The sequence below is a fragment of the Athene cunicularia genome, assembly GCF_003259725.1.
Source record: "Athene cunicularia isolate RWA chromosome 9 unlocalized genomic scaffold, athCun1 chr9_part1, whole genome shotgun sequence".
NCBI classification, from domain to species: Eukaryota; Metazoa; Chordata; class Aves; order Strigiformes; family Strigidae; genus Athene; species Athene cunicularia.
This window is the reverse complement of record NW_020799110.1, coordinates 26200985-26219149: the sequence shown is the minus strand read 5'-3', so window position 1 is coordinate 26219149 and position 18165 is coordinate 26200985. Positions and strand designations below refer to the sequence as shown.

Below are 18165 nucleotides of genomic sequence, written 5' to 3'. Positions count from 1 at the left end.
GAGAGGAAGATTCCTTCATGGGGGGGGGGGGGGAATCGATTTCCAAGGACTTGTGCAAATTTCCTCTGGAAACTAGATGGAATTTTTATTGAATCTGCCATTTAAATAAAGAGGACTTGAGATGGCTACACTCAAAAGTGATGGTTAAAGTGATTTTACTTAGGACTTAAAAGCAGAGAAACATTTCACATTACAACACTGATATATACCATGAGAAGCTTGTGCTCTGTAACATACATGAGTAACATGAGGGAGAGAGAACACATGAGAGTTATTGAAATATTTTGGAATCTCTGTAGTTTTTTTTAGGTGATGCTTCAGCTCTCCTCTATTCTACAAAAAAAACCAGCAACCTCAGGTGGATGAGCAATATTACGTGATAATAGCATATCAGTGACATACAGAAAAGAAAAGCTATCATGTTTAAGCAGATGTAATACTACTGACTAATAGCTCCTACAGGAAATAGATATAGTTATGACAGCAGTTTTCCAGAGAGAGAAAGCAGATAAAATGAGAGTGGAGAAGTTAGATTATGAGATTATATATACTTTGAAGCCTTCATGACTGCCTTTTGAAATAGGGCAATTTTTCATGTGGCTTTTTTCAGTCATGAATGATTATGTAAATAATGACTTTTTTGATAAAAATTGATATTTTTTGTACAAAATTTGTTGTAAAAATCTTTATATGTTTTTAGTGATTTTTATGCTTGTCACTGTAGTTTTGATTAGCATTGGTGGACTACTTTTGATGAAAGTTGTTGAACTATCTTTAGCAACATTATACTCTTACCATGAACCACAATGGTGAAAAACAATTTAACTTTTTAGTCACAAATGAAGCGGCCTGAAGTTTTTTATTAGCACAGAGGAAGACTTCACTGTAAGACATTCTCCCAAACAATGTTTGTAACCATGGTTCAAGGTACAATTGATGATTTCAGAAAACCTGTTTTGAAACAAATTATCCCAGTCACAGGATTTGCTCTGGGAAAGGATGCACTTAGATAACTGGAAAACCATCACAAGTCTGTGTGGATCACTTGCAGAGTCTCAAAGCATGTTAGAGATGATAAGAGAGGGCAACCAACACAGGGCAGGACCACTGGTCAGGAGCATCGTGTCACCCTGGCCCACAAGACAAAATACCCATCCACACCATCCTCTTCTGAAGAGAAACCGGTGCAGGTTGTAGCAACCAGTGAACTGCCAGTCACTAAAATGTAGTAGCTATCTTACTCTTGAACCCAGGATTGAGAACCTAAGAGCTCCCCAGCATTTTGGAGGACAACACAACAATTTATTAAGAATAAAACAATCCTCGTAATCAAAATTGTTAATCAAGAATTGACATGCATCTCCAAGAAAAGGGGTATGCTTTTCACCCTATGATAACCCTATCATTGTAACATACAGGATTTAATAACAGGTGAATGTGGGCATCTGTTGTTAATAAACCTCTACTTGTTGCGCAGCATCAGATTTCAACAAGCAATTATCTGGCAAGGTTAGTTTTGTGTTCCTGAAATAATTATCTTGACTTTTGATGAGTAGCCATTATGTTCCATTACTAGTATTAATAAACCCAGTGTTCTATTCATCAGAGCAGCAATGCACTTGTCATATTTTAAATTAAAGGAGTTGCCCACTTAGTACCCTCCTAGATGCTACAGAATTAATAAACAAACTTGCCCTCATAAACCCAAAAGTCAGTAATTTAGAAAAAACACCATCACTTAATGGAAAGGTAGCATGAAACAGTATAGCTGGAAACAATGCCATATGGATTGAACACCCCGCAAGGTATTCAAGACAATATCCACCATTTAACACGTTGATCTATTCTGAAAGAATAAAAATTGTTTTGCCAGCTTTTAGGTGAATGTTTCTTCATTCAGAGATGGTTTAGAGAGATCAATCTCCACACTACACAGGGAATCACTCCAACCTTTCCTTGGGTTCAGTAGCAGGATTTTAAATAAAGCACTCCTCACTGCACTATGCATCATTACACTGGGACTCATTTACAAGGTAATCACAGAAGAACTATTTCAAATAGACCTGGCTGCACATCACCAGAGATAACCACTCAGAGAACTAATATTCACCTGGGCAAAACATAACTATTGTTTAAACAAAGCACCCTGAAAAGCTACTTGAACATCTCTGAAAGGAACAGCTCTGGAGCTCAGCTCATACCTGCATTTCATGGCAGAGCACAAACTGACCGTTTCCTTTTCTTAAGTCATGGTGAGAGACCAAGTGTCAGAGTCAGCAGGCTGGGGAAGAGCTTGCACCATGCATCACCACTCACTCAACTCTCTGAGCTCCTCGGCTGGCCACGCAGTCATGGCACAAGACAGCCTGTGCCAGACGAGGACACAGCACTGGGGCTGGAGGGACCCCAGGTCTGCTCTGCTTCCTGTGATATGTGCCTGCATGTCCAGGTGCCAAGGTAGGCCAGCCTCCCTGGCCATCCCAGATGTACAATCACTGCTCAGGGGAGACTATCTTGCACAAACACAATTATTAAAAATTTCTGCTGGTTTTATACAGAGAAGCCCAGTCAAAGTCTGTCATCAGCTCATTGAGTTTAAGCTGCAGCATTAGTGCCTAGGTGTAACTCCGAGTACATCCGAGAGTCACTAGAACAGTGACAAATAAAAGATCGGGCATACATTTAATTAACTAGCAATTCATTAATGTAGCTCAGCAGCATGTTATTTATTTTTAGGTGTGTTAGTTTTAAGCTGATCATTACAGAAATTGTAACAGATGCGATAAGAACCAGAGAACATAAGAAACTCTACTAAAGTGAAAATGAAATTAATTACTTTTTTATAAAGCTGCTCATCTGGACCCTAGGTTAGAGTGGTTGGGTAAGATCATGCTTTGTACAAGGATTTTCTGAAAGTATGCTCAAACTTTATGGAACTGTGTAATCGCCAAGTTTCACCTGTTATGTACATTTAAATGCAGCACAATTATTAGAGAATGATAGAATGAATTTCAATAGCAGCAGAATCAGTGAAATAATGTGTTTTACAGAAAATTACACTTTCAGAGGGAACAGGTCCATACAAAGTGATAGTAAACAGAAACAATACTACTAGAATATGTTCCAGACCTGTTAAACTGGTCTGCTTTAAGTTAATTGCCTCTCCTGTGGTTTTCCTCACCAGATTCCCATGCTCATATTGAAAACAACCCTGAATTTTAGACTGAAAACAGTAATTAAGTAGATACAAATATTTGATAAAGAGCTCAGCCGACCACCCATATTAAGCTGCTACTATGGAAAATGAGAATGCATTCCACAAAACATTAATAAGGTAGACCTGGTAAAGCTGAAAGATGACTCAGATAAAAAGAAAGATTGCTCCCTGTATCAGGCATTTTTAGCATAAAATTTTAAAAGGTCAAGATCAAAGACAGACCCTAAATTTGTCAAAAAGAAAATACTTCAATAGGATTTATGAGAACAGTCAAGACTTTCATTTTGTCTCAATTCAAGAATGGAAAATCTGTGCAGCACAGTATCTACCAAAGAATGGGACAATGCTTCTACTAAAGCTCTCACCAATGCCTAGTTCAGACCAAGGTCACACGTGTACCTACACTTTCCTTTCAGAACCTGTACTTCTAGGTAAATTTTAGAAACTCACTGTTGAACTTCTGTAAGTGCAAAAAAAAAGGCTAAAAGCTTCATTTCTCTTGCTTTCTTATGCCTTGTTGTTTGGATTATTTTTTTTTCACTTCAGCAAGAAGGCAAGTTTTTGATGCTTCATTGTTCTAAATACCAGTGTTACTAAAACAAGCCATCTCTCACAGAAATTAACGTTCACAGAAAACTTTTGCAAGAGATTGCAGGGGTTTTTGAAAATTCTTCAGATCCTGATTCTGTCATTCCTCCATATTTGTGTGATTAAATCCTGTTTTTTAAAAGTATAGCTTAATCCCTTGAGAATAGCTGGATATAATTTTGCTCTGTAGGAGTACAGTGCTGAAATGTAAGACAAGGAAACTGACTATTTGTATTGCAGCTCAAATTACATTAATAAATATTTCATAGAATTTATTTACATCTGTGTCAAATTTAGGATGCTTACAAGGCAGCATAAAAAAAATTAAGATGACATATACAAAACAGCTATACATAAAAGATATGGACAGGCTGGAGAGGGTCCAGAGGAGGGTCATAAAGATGATCAAAGGCCTTGGAAGCTTGATGTATGAGGAAAGGCTGAGAGAATGGGGTTTGTTCAGCCTTGAGAAAAGAAGGCTTAGGGGAGATGTTATCACCATGTTCCAGTGTTTAAAGGGTGGCTACAAAGAAGATGAAGACTCCCTTTTTACAAGGAGTCACATGGAAAAGATGAGGGGTAATGGGTACAAGTTACTTCTGTGGAGACTCCACTTGGACCCAAGAGGAAATTTTTTCACAATGTGAACAATCAGCCACTGGAATAATCTCTCCAGGGAAGAAGCTGTGGATTCCCCAACATTGGACCCTTTAAGATTCAGCTGGACAGGATAGTGGGCTATCTTGTCTAGACCATGCTTTTGCCAAGAAAGATTTGACCAGATGATACTTTAGGTCCCTTCCAACCTGGTATTCTATGATTCTATGACATATTTCATTTTTATACCACTCTAATTCAGCTCTATATGGACGCGATTTATCACGTTCCATACTTCTGTATTTCCAAGGACCTCTCTGTATTTCTCTTGGATAACTAATCCTGAGTTTAGAAGCATCAGAGAAATGCTCTCACAAAGAGAGCCCATGCTAAAAGCTGTAAAGCTTGAGGGTTTGTTTGGTCTTGCTTAAAGTAAATGACAGGTAAAAATCTTCACTTGAAACGTGAAGGTAGAGCATGTGTGTACATGTACATAGTTATGTATGTATCAAGATTAAAATAAGATCCTAAAAAATATTAGTTGGATTAAGAATTTGTGAAAATATACATGCATATATACTTAGAGCTTTATTTTCAACCATTTATTTTCTTTAGCTAAAATAGCCATCAGGGAGGGCTACCTGGAGGTGACTCAGTCTGTTTATACAGAAGCAAAAGGAAACAATTACACTACAACGTCCATATAAGAGGCTTTCCATACATTTCAGCTCGTGATCTGCAGGATCATAAAGCCCATGGTGGTAAACAGAAAAGAAATATTAATCCACAATGTCAAAAAATTATTTCTTGTATTACCTTATGCTGAAGTAGTATCTGTGTCTAACAAGTATACAAACAATAAAAGAAACAGGATTAACGATAGGTTCAAATTGTGCCCCCATGCACAAACTATATATCCTTTTCCAACTTTAATATGGAAGGTTAATTGGGAATATTCTAAACAATGTTTTTTTTCATTTTTGCATGAGAAAATACAAGTCATGTTTTTGTAACCAAATAGCACCTTATTCAGTGTGAATCTGTCTAAAGAGGAACGCTAAGAAAAGAAATTACTTTTAAAAAATAGTAGTTCAATCTTTGGAGGTAGACAAAGGTTTCAGCAGTTTCAGCATCAGAAACCAGGAAGCATCTCTACTGTGATTGCTGTAATTACTTCCCTATCACTGGAAACATCTCGTACAATCCTATGTACCCTTTTTTGTTAAATATAAATTGGAATAATAATGGTTCATTCTCTCAACATATTTGTCCCCAGCAGGAACTGGATAGGTCTAGGGGTTAACCTAGCACGGCTCAAGATATACATATAAGAGATACAAGCAATCAAAGATTCATTTAATATTTTAAATGGACTTCTATTTTCTGCATTATGTTGGTTTGTGGAAAGGGGATGAGATTATCAAGAAGGCAAAACTGAAAGTATTTTAATACCACGTTTATAAAGCTCCCTGCTCTGTTACCACTAGGTCACCCTTATCTACCACTTCTTTTTAGCAATTTTATTTTGTTTTCATCAGTTTCAATTAACCCTGACAACCTAACACATATGGGGATCATTCATGTTGCTGATATTTCTGGCAAGTGGAATCACTCTGCATTATATGACAAGAGATGCCAAAAACAAGAAGGTGAACTCAATCTGCTGTTTTATTTCTAATTTTAAAAATAAAGACCTGTTTTTCTATTCACCCTCTGTTCACACTATATGCCTTTTAGAATGTGTTTATGTATTATGTATACACAGAGATTGTGACAATGAGAAGCTAGAGAAGACCAGTGATGTATCACTGTTCTGTGCTAAAACTGACACACCAGTTGTAAATCTCAAACCCATAAAATCCTCAATTAATAATGTAGCAACATGCAAGAGCCCTAAACTCTTGTTATGCTTTAAATAGCTTTCACATATATTTATTTCACCAGTGCCAAACAAGGTAAACATTATAGCAGTGATCTGGAGAACAACGTACTGACAACTATATATATTTTTTTTCACAAAAAAATCACAAGATACTCTTATCTGTGAAAATTGTTCAGCATACTTGATAAGAAAAAAGATCCTTAAAGGTAAAGACAAATAAGCTTAAATTCATTATCTTAGTCAAAAAAACATCAGTATCACAATGCATTTCCTAAATTAAGATACAGATTTAGATCACTGTCCTGCTTCCTTAATAGAGTACTACATTTTCATTATAGCAAGTCATGAAAATGAATGAAAAACAATTAACTGTTGATATATGACAAAGATTTGTACATGCACAAACTCCTGCGTTCCATTACTACTATAGCTCAAGTTTCCCCATTTCCTCTCCTCCAGCTGCACTTGATTCTGCATCATCAAACTAACTTGAGTCTTCCTGCCAGTTATAAATAGACAGTCAGACATCAGGGATCACTTTGACAGCTCAGTGCAATTCTGACGCTAATGACCACAAACACCTCCATCTCTTTCTTATGCGTAAGCCATCTTCATAGGGTGAATACACTCAAGTGAAATATGTACCAATATTTCTCACAATTAACAAAATGGTAACTCTTGATCAAATAGTAACAGTATTAGTTTAGGATAATTGCACAATGTCTAATTCTTCTTGATCAACAACAGTGGCCCTTCTACCCAAGTCATGATAAGAGGGGTCTGTTTTTCAGAGGAAAGGTGCATGTGGCACCTTCTCATTTTCTAGGGAATGGATGACTTTGTAGCACTTTGACTGATTTTTTGCACTGGAAAACCAACTTTTTATTTGTGCAGATGTGTAAAAATTAGCCTGCTAGACCTTATGTAGTGATATAGGAAATAGCTCACCCTGAATTGTTTCTTATCCATATCTAATATCTCTATCTTCCCTCATTTTCTCCAATTCCTGCAGTCATGAAAGAAAGAGACAGCATTATCATTACTGCTTTACAGTAGGAGGCAATCATTGGAAAATTTTCCAGAAAAATGGTAATGACATGAACATCCACCTCTCACAGGAAAGTGCTCTGTTATTAAGAGCTGCTATTCTCTTTCCGAACACTCAAGGGAGCTATGAGCCTGCAATTCGATTTTTCAATCCAGGAAGTGAAATCTCAGTGCAATGATGATCTTATTTATTTATTTAAAGTTTTGTCATGAATTAACAGAGCATTTAGGTTTAGATTATTATATTTTCAGTGATCTATGGGATGAAATGCAGAAGATAAGGTCTTGTCATTTTGTAATTTTAAAATTTTTAATTTATATTATCTCCTTCCAAGAAATATACTTACATGCTTCAAACAAAAATATGAGAAGACCTAAAATACCGTATGACAAATATGCATTTGATCCTCTAAATCCCTAAGACACTGGCAGAGAATACATTTTAAGTGCTTTTACAATAGAGACTTGCTTTTAAAATAGTTTCATAAAAATATATATTGTACCTGCCATCAATTAAAAAAAAAAAAGGCACAAGGAACACACACCCCCCCATCCCAGTGGTGAACATCACTGTTTTATTAAACAGAATAATTTTTCCTTTGGGGACTTTTAGTCATTACTGCACAGTAGCTAGTCATTATGCTGTTGTCTTAAAGCATAAGTGTTGTCAGCAAAGGGCAGAAATTGTATCGACAAGGCTTGGAAGTGGGCTGACATAACAAGTAATGATATGCATTTGACAGCAATGGCTTTTCTAGACAGCTCTTCTCAACTATCTTTAAGACAGATAAGAACTACATTGTATTCCTGACAAGTTATAGCAATCAACTAGAGAAGACTAAAAGAAACAGTAATAAAAGCAGCAGTAAAACCCGGAATAGCAGGGGCCTTTCCAGGAGTTTACAAAAGCTTTATTTTCCTTTAAGTGAACTTCTGGGTTCTAGCCCAGTCCGTTGTTACAGGGCATGACAACTACAGACTGCCAAACAATCACAGATACAAAACAATCCTCCTCTGATTATTAAAGACTGAATTTACTTAATGTATTTCATAAATCTTTCAATGCTTCTTTTACTTTAAAAAGCTTTTTACTAGAAAGTTAAATTTTTACTCTATGTATGTATCCTAATCCTCCAGTGCCAATAGAAGTGAAGGTAATTCCTTTATATTTCTCATACAGTCACTTTTGATAAAGATTTCTCTACTCAGAAAGCATCAGCATTTCTCTTGCATAATTTCTGATCCCTTACTGTCTTTAATTATAAGTGATTTCTACTACATCGAGGTCTGTACTGAGTCCTGGGTTGCACTGATGCACATAGATAGTCCTTGATGCTGACATTTATTCTGAACTGTAAGACTACCAGAGCAGTTATTCTGATGTATAAAAAAAAGTGTAAGTGACAGTCCCAGAGTCAAAGTAAGTACAGTTGTTCAACGACTAACCCCCTGGGCACCCCATCCCAAAAAGAATATTGAAGCACAAAGTTTATACATTTACATTTTTCTCAGGTGGCGAAATTGATGTTTTCTGCTCTGTTTATGAGCTGAAAACATCTCCAGTTACAAAGAAGTAACTAGGTCTTGTTCCAGCACAGTATCTCCATGCACATTTTACCAAGGCATTTTGATTTTTCAACTCTGCAAAGATGCTTGCTGCACCATTTCAGCAAAGCTCATGTTTTAAATTTGTGTCAGCAAAAATCCTCATTTCCTCTGCTCTCCTCTCTTTCCTTATCAAAGCAGTAATATTCACAGGCCAAAAGACATAATACGTAATGAAAGTAGAAGTTCAGATTTCAACTGAATACCACAGAAATGTAAATTAAAAATTGCAGGTTTAGTCTCTCTGTTCAGAAAGTCTGACCTGTGCCTTAAATAAAAAGTACCACCACAGACACATTGGCATCAACAAACCAAGCAGGTTTTTATGTAGTGGCTAAGACTCAAGTGCATTGGCTTTTCCATGAATGCTTGTTCATAAAATAGAGTTTCCCTGGATCAGAAATAAATAGCTGCTTGGCTTGATGCTTTTTGTTGTAAAAACTTAACAGAGCTTAAACTTAGGGCATACACTTACTTATTCCTATTTTATAATTAACTATAAACTTCTACATTTCATGCCAAAAAGAGACCACAACATACAAACCTTTATAACTTTCAGATTTCTTTCTATGCTACAGATACCAATAAAATGCTTGCAGAGTACTCTTCCTTTCATAAATCTGCTCTGCTGACAGATTCAGGGCTCAAAACTGAAGCTAAACTTTCCTAGAATTTGCGAAGTCAGTGTGACAGAAAGAAAGGAAATGGAAAAAACCAACCTTCTGTACTAAACTCCTGGGATTCTTAGGCTACATGGGATTTAAAAATGCTGGAATGGGAACTTTCAGATCAAAGGTCCAATTTGCAGCTGTGATTAAAAAAAAAATGGAGATAAGGAAGAACAAAATACACCATGATCTTTGTAACATAATGAAATATTCATAACAAAATGTTATCTGTATTTCTTTTTATTCAAAACTTAAGCAGAGATGATTCTTCTGGAAAGAAAAAAAAAAAAAAAAAAGGTGACCAAAAGCATTGTTTGGTAACCCAGGCCTTTCTGAAATTAAGAAACTCCGTTTCGATTTTAATGTGGATCCACACTGGTTCTGAACACTGCCTCTCCATGTATGATGCAAAATTAATACAACAGTCAACTCAGGCAGGTACCTAGGAACATTCTTGAATAATATTCTCCTGGTTTCAGGCTGTAGAATAAGAGATCCAGTGTATAAATCAGTCTTCATGTCTCAGAGGTTCCCCGATTAATTCTATTTCCCAGAGCATTAACCAACCACAGGTGTTTTATATATATTTGGTGCACATTTCTTTTGCTGATGGGCTAATATTTTTCTGAAGGACAGCAAAATGTGCTGGACAACTGCTCACTTTTCTAATGAGACTTCGCTATGAGGAAGGTGATGGCAGAGTTGTTTAAAAGAATTTTGTGGCTTTCCTGTTGCTCTACTCTGGAATGAACATTGACAAGTTCTGCTGGCACTAGCTGGGAGTTCCCATACACCCGCTGGCAAAGATGAAAGCAGTCAGAAGGAAAATAAATAAGTATGTGTCAGTTTCTTGCATATTTCTCCACTTTTAAAGCAATTACCAATTTAAAAAACACTGATTTCAAGGAAGAGGTAAGATTCTGGCTTTAGGCCTCCATGAATTGGTCCAAAGGCACTGCTGTTGACAATGACTATTCCCTAGTTTTTATATATTATGAGAAAGGTCTGACCTCCCATATTTTTCCATACAGTGGAGAAGACTTTGCTCAGCTAGCTAACCCAATTAACTTGTGAATTTTGTATACAGTGTAGAATTAAAAACCTACTGGTTCCTGGTACAGAGGAGCTACCCAGTGAAGACTGGCACCTTCACACCACTCTGCCCATTCCTCTGGAAGTACTCTGCATCCATCCGTCTCCAAGTGCTTCAGCATCCCAGTTCCATTTAAAGGTGCAAATACACTAGTCCACTGAGAGATGAGACAATTGTGGGAAGCAATTAGGATGAAAGTATCTGATCTCCTGCAAAGGTGTCCTCCTCACTAACATTTTTAAGGATAACATCACTCACACAACATTTATATATTAAAAAAAAAATGTCAAGAGCACTCAAAGCACTCAGCCTATAGTCCCATTTCCTGTGATGCAAACACAATATATCTCCCTTACTGTGTGACTTACTGACTTCCACATGCACTTACATACTTACATATAAAACTGAGTGCTTCAGAAAGATGGAAAACAACTATTAGGCATCAGATGATTAGTTACATGTATTATAGTTCGTGTTGAACTCAGGATGGAAATTTTGGTAGCAATATATAAGGGTGAGATTCATAGGAGTAGACCTATTATTTGCCAGCAGTTTTGACTAATTTTCAAGCTCACCATCTGCCTGGTTTTGCTGGAAGAGCAGAATCTTGAAAACCACAGACTGACAACTATGTCTCCATTAAAGGATGCACAGTGGGCTCAAAAGTTTCCTAACTTAAATGCTTCATATTTTAAGGATCAGGTGTTTTTCATTAACAGTCTTGGCTCTTAGATTGGAAATAGTTTGAGGAGAGCTGAGTGGGAGGTAGAAGCTAACTGGCTGGGAGATACCACAGTTGGAACTACCATGCCAAGCCTGTCCAAACTTCACAAAGGAGAGCCTGGACATACAGTACTTCAGGTCTCCTCCTCTGAGACCACAGGTTCAATGCACATGTGAATTCATGCTACTGTGTAAATAATGCTGAGCCTGTCCCAGATTACAGACTCAGATCAAATGACAGTACAGGCACACCTAATGAAAATTTCTATTTTTAATACAATCACTGGCCTCATCCAAACTTGCAGAGGTCAAGAACCCTATATACTTCACCAGGTTTGAGACTACAGGCAACACTTTGTACATACTTGAAAGTTTAGAGTATCTGCAATGACATAAATGTGTGATAGTATGGGTTACACCTAAGGAGTGAAAGATGCATCCCTGGGGAGTGTTGCATAAAAATGTTCATTCAAAAAGAATGAGAAAATTCTGTTTCAAGAACTTGTGCTAAGGAAAACATAAAAGTCTCAGCTCCCACTCCTTGGGTAACGATATATGTTGTTTTAAACCATTTTGTCTAGAATTTAGGTTCAAAATGGTATTTGGACTATTTGCACTATTCTAAGAGTTTAATATGTCTGTTTCTCTTCTATTACCAAAAGCAATATTTTGGTTTTCAAGTTGACAATATTCCCTTTTAAGCCAAAATTAATATAGCACATTGATTGTAATTCTTCAATGATCCCCATCCATCTGAATGAGCGTTACTTTACCAAAAAACCCAGTGGACTCAGTCAGTCTACATATCATCAAACCCACTACTTTTTATTGGACGCTATAAGGCCTTTGTGGATCTACTCAACTCAAAGCTCTTTGGCTGACCCAGTTTGGTTAAAATAACACTTTTTACAAAGATCACGTTGCTCTGACTCTCAAAATGGGAATGCCTAGCTGCATATATTTTATTTTGTGTTGTACTTTATACATTTGACTGGTGAACCTTGCATGTTGCTGCAGTGATGATCAACGATGTAATTTTAAAATTAGATTTATTCATTACGGGTTTAATTCATTTTTCTTTGAATAAAAGCAGAGTAAATCAACTTATACAAATGTATGAGCAAAATATAACCCTCTTCTGGAGCAAGAGACAGAGAGTAGAGGTATACAGCAGACCTCCATAGTCATAAGGCTGAGGTCCAGAATAGAATGAGCAACCTCCGTGGCAATATGGCTTGGACCTAGAGTAAAGCATCTTGCTCACCTGCAGACTGTACTTCTGTTTTTCCAGCATTACCCTATTCCTGGTAGTCTGGTTCATTTTTGAGACACCTTGTCTATCTCTCAAGCATTTCCAGATATCAATATCTTTTCCACTTTTATTAAAGGAAAATTGAGAATGCACAAATAGATAGCATTTGTTCAGAAACCATTGTCTTGTGCTATAGACTTATTAAAACCAGCACATCACAGAATCACTAAATGCCTAAGATTGGCAAACACCTCTGGAGGTGCCCCTCCTCAAGCAAGGCCACCTAGAGCCACTTGCCCTACTACTTGAGACAACCCCTTTTATGCTGAGCCCAAAAGAATGCTGTCCAAAAGACATTTTCATCACACTATTATGTTCCAATATTATTTCCTAGATTTTATCTCTGATTCAAGAAAATAAAGCGATACACAAATGAAAGATGACCTTGCTAAAAATGTTTCATTTTACAAAATGAGAACCATCTGCCAAAGATATATCATGCTAAAAGAATAAAAGTGGCAAATTTTGAATGAAAGCTATGGATTTAATATTTATAAAAGCAGGCATATATAAATAAAATCCACACTTAAATATATATACTAATATAAAGTACACTGCATAGCTCAATTATAATCAGAAAAAAATTTAATTGCATATTTAAACTGTAATCATGTTTCTTCTGGAGCAATTTGGATTAAATGTGTCTCTTCTTAAGTATGCAGAATACCCCGTTTTCTAAAACAATTAATTTACCCTGGAAAGCTCAAACATGAAGCTGCTAGCTAACATTCAGCATATCATCATTAGAGAGTCCAATGTTAAAAATAGAGAAACAAAGCAAGGACTATATTAATATTGCTCATATTTCTATCCTGATTTAAACAATTTACAACTCAACAGAATTTTTATATTGGTTATCCACAGACTAGACAATGTATTAGTACATGCTCATTCATAAGCATGAATACACATCTGGGAAAATCAAACAGAAGTAGTAATACAGATACACACAAACAGACTTTAAACCCTAATCAAGAACTGCTTAGCATAATTGCTCATAGAGTATTCAGCGTGTACAAATCTGAATACATGACTACATCCAGTTGATCTTATAAAATTGTTATTAGTTTTTCTAATGTTAACTTTATAGAACTTACATTTTTCCTATAGTTTCACGTCCCTCCTAACCTCCTGCGCAGATTTATTTCCCAAGTTTTCTTTCATTTGTCACAAGATTGACGCCTTCAGCACTCCAGAGCTCAGGCAAACAGAAAGTCTTCTATTTCTATCTGGAATGGGCTTCTAGTTATTGACAGATAAAAGTGAGTGAAACTGGACCGTTTCCTAAAATAACATACCACAATGAAGTTTCCAGGCCTGGAAACATAGTTCATGCGGCTAAATATAAGCACATGAGTGCTTCCCCTGAAGCAAAGGAAGTTACTCATACGCTCTGTGTTGAGCTTGTGCCTCAAGGCTCTGGGACATTAGTGTCACAGACCTTTGCCATTATTGGCAATACCAGCAAAAGCACCTCTCACCCACATTTCACCTTTTCTGCTCCTGCACTGCCACCTCAGCTGTGCCAACACATTGCAGAACTGTGCATGACTAAAGCAGCAAGCTGGGTTTAAATCAGCTTTAAATCAGCTCTGCCCAGAACAGTTGTATGGACAACCCAGATCTGTGGTGCCTAGTCCTGGACAAAGGTACTCCAGTGCAAGTGAAGAGAGTTACTCATCTTTTCTCTTCTCTCTTTCTCTCTGACAGACATTGCCAGCCAAAGCTAGGAAAACTTAACTGTTCTGTAAAAGCTGCTGTTTACAAGCCAGTCTACTACAATAAACCAGAATATCCTGAGCTGAAGATAATCACGGTTCAGGGTTTTTTCCAGAAGTTTTTCACTTGCCCTCAAGTTCACTTGCCCTCCCACGTTCCCTGGTAGAGGAAGGGCCAGCAGCTGAGGGAAGCAGGGGGAGCACTACAAGGCACTGTCAGTTGAGAGCTAAAGCTTTATGATTTCACTACTCTCTGGGTAGTAATTCACCGAGGCTGCAACCAAGCAACTCCAGTTCATTGGCACAACTGACAGGATTGATGAGATAGCAGCACCGAGTTATTTGTTTGGGAGATACATGTGACTTGTCCATCTGCATGAAAAACATATGCTAAGGTCTTTTAATGAGGACTGCATGCAATGTCTGATAAGAGAACAGATTGCTGTATTATCTCTTCCACGATAATCCATACAGATTGTCAAGCACAGACTGGCTCAACTGCATGTATTTTTATTTTTATTTTTTGCAATGCCTCTGAAAACTGACAAAAGAAACACAGCAGAAAGCCCAATGAAAGAGTTGATGGCTCTTGTATTTTGACATTACTTTACTCTGCCTTTGGGATGATGAACTTTCTCACACATTTGAATGATGAAACTAGCTTAACTGATTAATCACTTTGCCTCCTAGCAGTTCCTTCCTGCTTATATCCAAGGAAACAGTCAATTAGGACGATAATTAATTCTTCCTCTCATGATGGGGTAAATTTGGAAGGTTGTGACCACATGAATGCAGGCAGTGCAGCTGGTTAATCTGCAACCCTGATCCCCATGCTCCTAATGAACAAACTACAGCTTTTGTACTTCAAACAGACAAAACACCAAAACTCTCTAAAGTCTGTTTGGATACCTACAAAATAGCACATGGTAGAAATGCAATATTTAATTGTGCAGTTGCACTAAGAACTATGAATGTGCTTTTATGTCAAAGATGTATTAATGGACAACAGAGACTATCAGAAGATACAAGACAAAACAAGATACTGGAAACTAGTGAACTAGTAAAACAAGATACTAGAAACTAATGAAGATTAAGAACATCTAACAACTGGGTGTGCACAGCTAGAGAAATAGGAGTAAAGTTTTTAGCACAAAAATAACAACAGGAAAACTTATCTGGATATAATGCAGATTCTCCATCATGACTTTAACATCTAAACTAGTTGTTCCTCTAAAACAAACTCAACCAGGACAGCAGACCTTGAAAAGCAGAAGTTCATTCAGGGAAACTGCAACCACAGGCTGTTCAAAGGTCGGGTTACACAGCTACTGTGCACCTTTCTCACCTTAGTGTAGAAGCATTCAGCAAACATCGAAGGAGGAGTACGGAGAATATTTCAGTAGGCTGACTACGCTCTTAAAATTTCCAATGATTTATCTACATTATAGCCCAATAACATTGACTCCACAATATAGAGAGACCTCCTTCTGCAAGTGAGTTTGGAGATTGTTAGGTTATTTTTGTAAAGTAGTCTTTGAAAACATGTTTTAAGCATCTAAAAATTATTCTGGCTGGTCAGATCATGTGCAATTTATAATGCTTCAGATGATTTAATGTATTTTTATATTGATTATAATTTGCTACATAAGCGTGGTAAAGGCAAAAGACAGGCAGATTAGCAAACTAGTGGGAATAAACTTCTGAAATTACAAACGAGCTAAGAAATATGCCTTAATTAAAAATTTTTTGAATGAGTGAAGAGGTGATACCAAGTTCCATGTATACAAATTTGCTGTCAGAGTTACAGATCTGGATCAGACTTCAGACTGAAAGGTTTGGTTTCTTGCCCAGACCAGCTGCAGAGAAATTTCATGAAATTACCACAATTCAAGAGAAAAAAAAAAAAAAAACAACAAACCTTAACCCCTGTTTTGCTTCAGCCTTAAAAGGCTGAATTAACATATAGCTTAATTCAGGTCTGTACTTCACTCCTCAGAACATTCCAAATGGAAATAACATTATTAACTTAATCCAACTCAGTATTACCTCCAGACACTCAGCTCCTCCCCACCTCATTTTTTATTTAGTCCCAGCAAAAGGATAAAATGTGCTAAGTAACATAGTGGTTCCATATTGTTCATCATTATTTACATGGAAACAGCATGGGTACTAAAAATATGATAATAGTGGTTTGGTAATTTGATCACAGATTCTAGATGATTTCCAATGTTTAAGGCATTAACCACAATAAAGTTTGATATATTATTACATTTTCTCTATTTATTCTCCCATGAATGGAATAAAACTGTGGCACAAAGAAGCAGCTAAGTTAACCTTATGACTTTTTTTTTTTTTTTTTAATAAGCAAACAGATGTCCCAATGAAATTTGCCATTATTCTTTCCAGGAGGAGAGCAGCCATGATTTTTCCAATAACTTTAACAGAATTCATTCCAATTTTGTTTTCCTGGACAACGTACTAGGAAAAAATGGAAATTTGCTTTCCTGAACACTTCTTATGAGGAAAATACTATTAAATCAATCTCAATTGATACTACGACACCAAATTGAGCAGGCAAGCATTGTATTCTGCATGACCACAAATACAAATCGTCAGTTAATATGCCTAAATAGAAAAGTGTCTCTGTGTCTAACCAGTATATACTACTTCAGTATAACTGTTTCCCAAATTTTCTGTATTTTCCTATACATTCTTAAAAACACAGGAAGCATACTGCTGAACTCTTCTCCTTTTATAGGTTTTGAACATTTGTAATAACTACAACTTTTCCAGTGCTCCATATAAGGACAACTATACCGCTGTTCACACAACTGGGGGGGAAAACATCAAAATAAAACAACAAAACCAATCAACAGTGAAACTGAAGATAATATGTTGCTATTGGTTAAATATTATTAATGGAAAAAAAGAAGGTCAAAGTAAATGAGTTCATTAGAATTTTTGTCAAGAAGATATGTGAAGTGCACTGGAGACATTCTAGTATCAGCCTAGACACCATAGAAAATGAAGGTATCCTAATACACAGCTGACATGGATGTAGGCTGGGAGCATAGCAACTAAATCCTGATTTTATCGGCACTTAGAAATAAAGGAAGTCTCACCCTTGTCAGGAAACAGCACAGATGAGAAGCCCACTGCACTGATCAGTGTTCCAAGTCACGGATCTAACACAGAGGGCTTCAATAGCTTGGGGGAAGCAAAGCCTGGACTAGGAGCTTTAACAACTGCTTGAAAAAAACACCTGCTTAGAGTCATCCCCTGGATTATCCTGCACTGTTGGCTATATATTTCAGTTTCCTTTAGTTGTATACATTGTAACATGGTTGGAAAAAGGACAAATCTGAGCTTAAATGTTGGTCCTGCCCTGAGAATCCCCTGTAAGTATTATGTTACTTCTGTTCTCAAAAATGTAACATTTATTGAAAGATGGCTTTAAGGTTACTGAAAAAATAAGGTTTCTGATATGTGTCTGATAGGGTACTGCTACTTTGAAGACCAAAATACACACAGAAGATTCTCACTGTCCAAGGTCTCCCAGTCTACACTTCTTCCTGCCCAAACCCCGACAGCATAAAATGATTGAATATTTTTCATGCTGACTGGATGAGTAATATGGTTTAACAACATATGAACAGTAACAAAAAAGTAACCATGTTTGTTTACATATTCATCTTTGTTTGGTAGTACAAAGTTT

General features: G+C 36.7%; 1 protein-coding gene across 2 annotated transcripts in view; it reads right to left on the bottom strand.

Moving 5' to 3' along the window:
* RET (ret proto-oncogene) overlaps positions 1–18165 on the bottom strand; it is an 84057-nt gene that overhangs the window by 43439 nt on the left and 22453 nt on the right. The window lies entirely within an intron of this gene.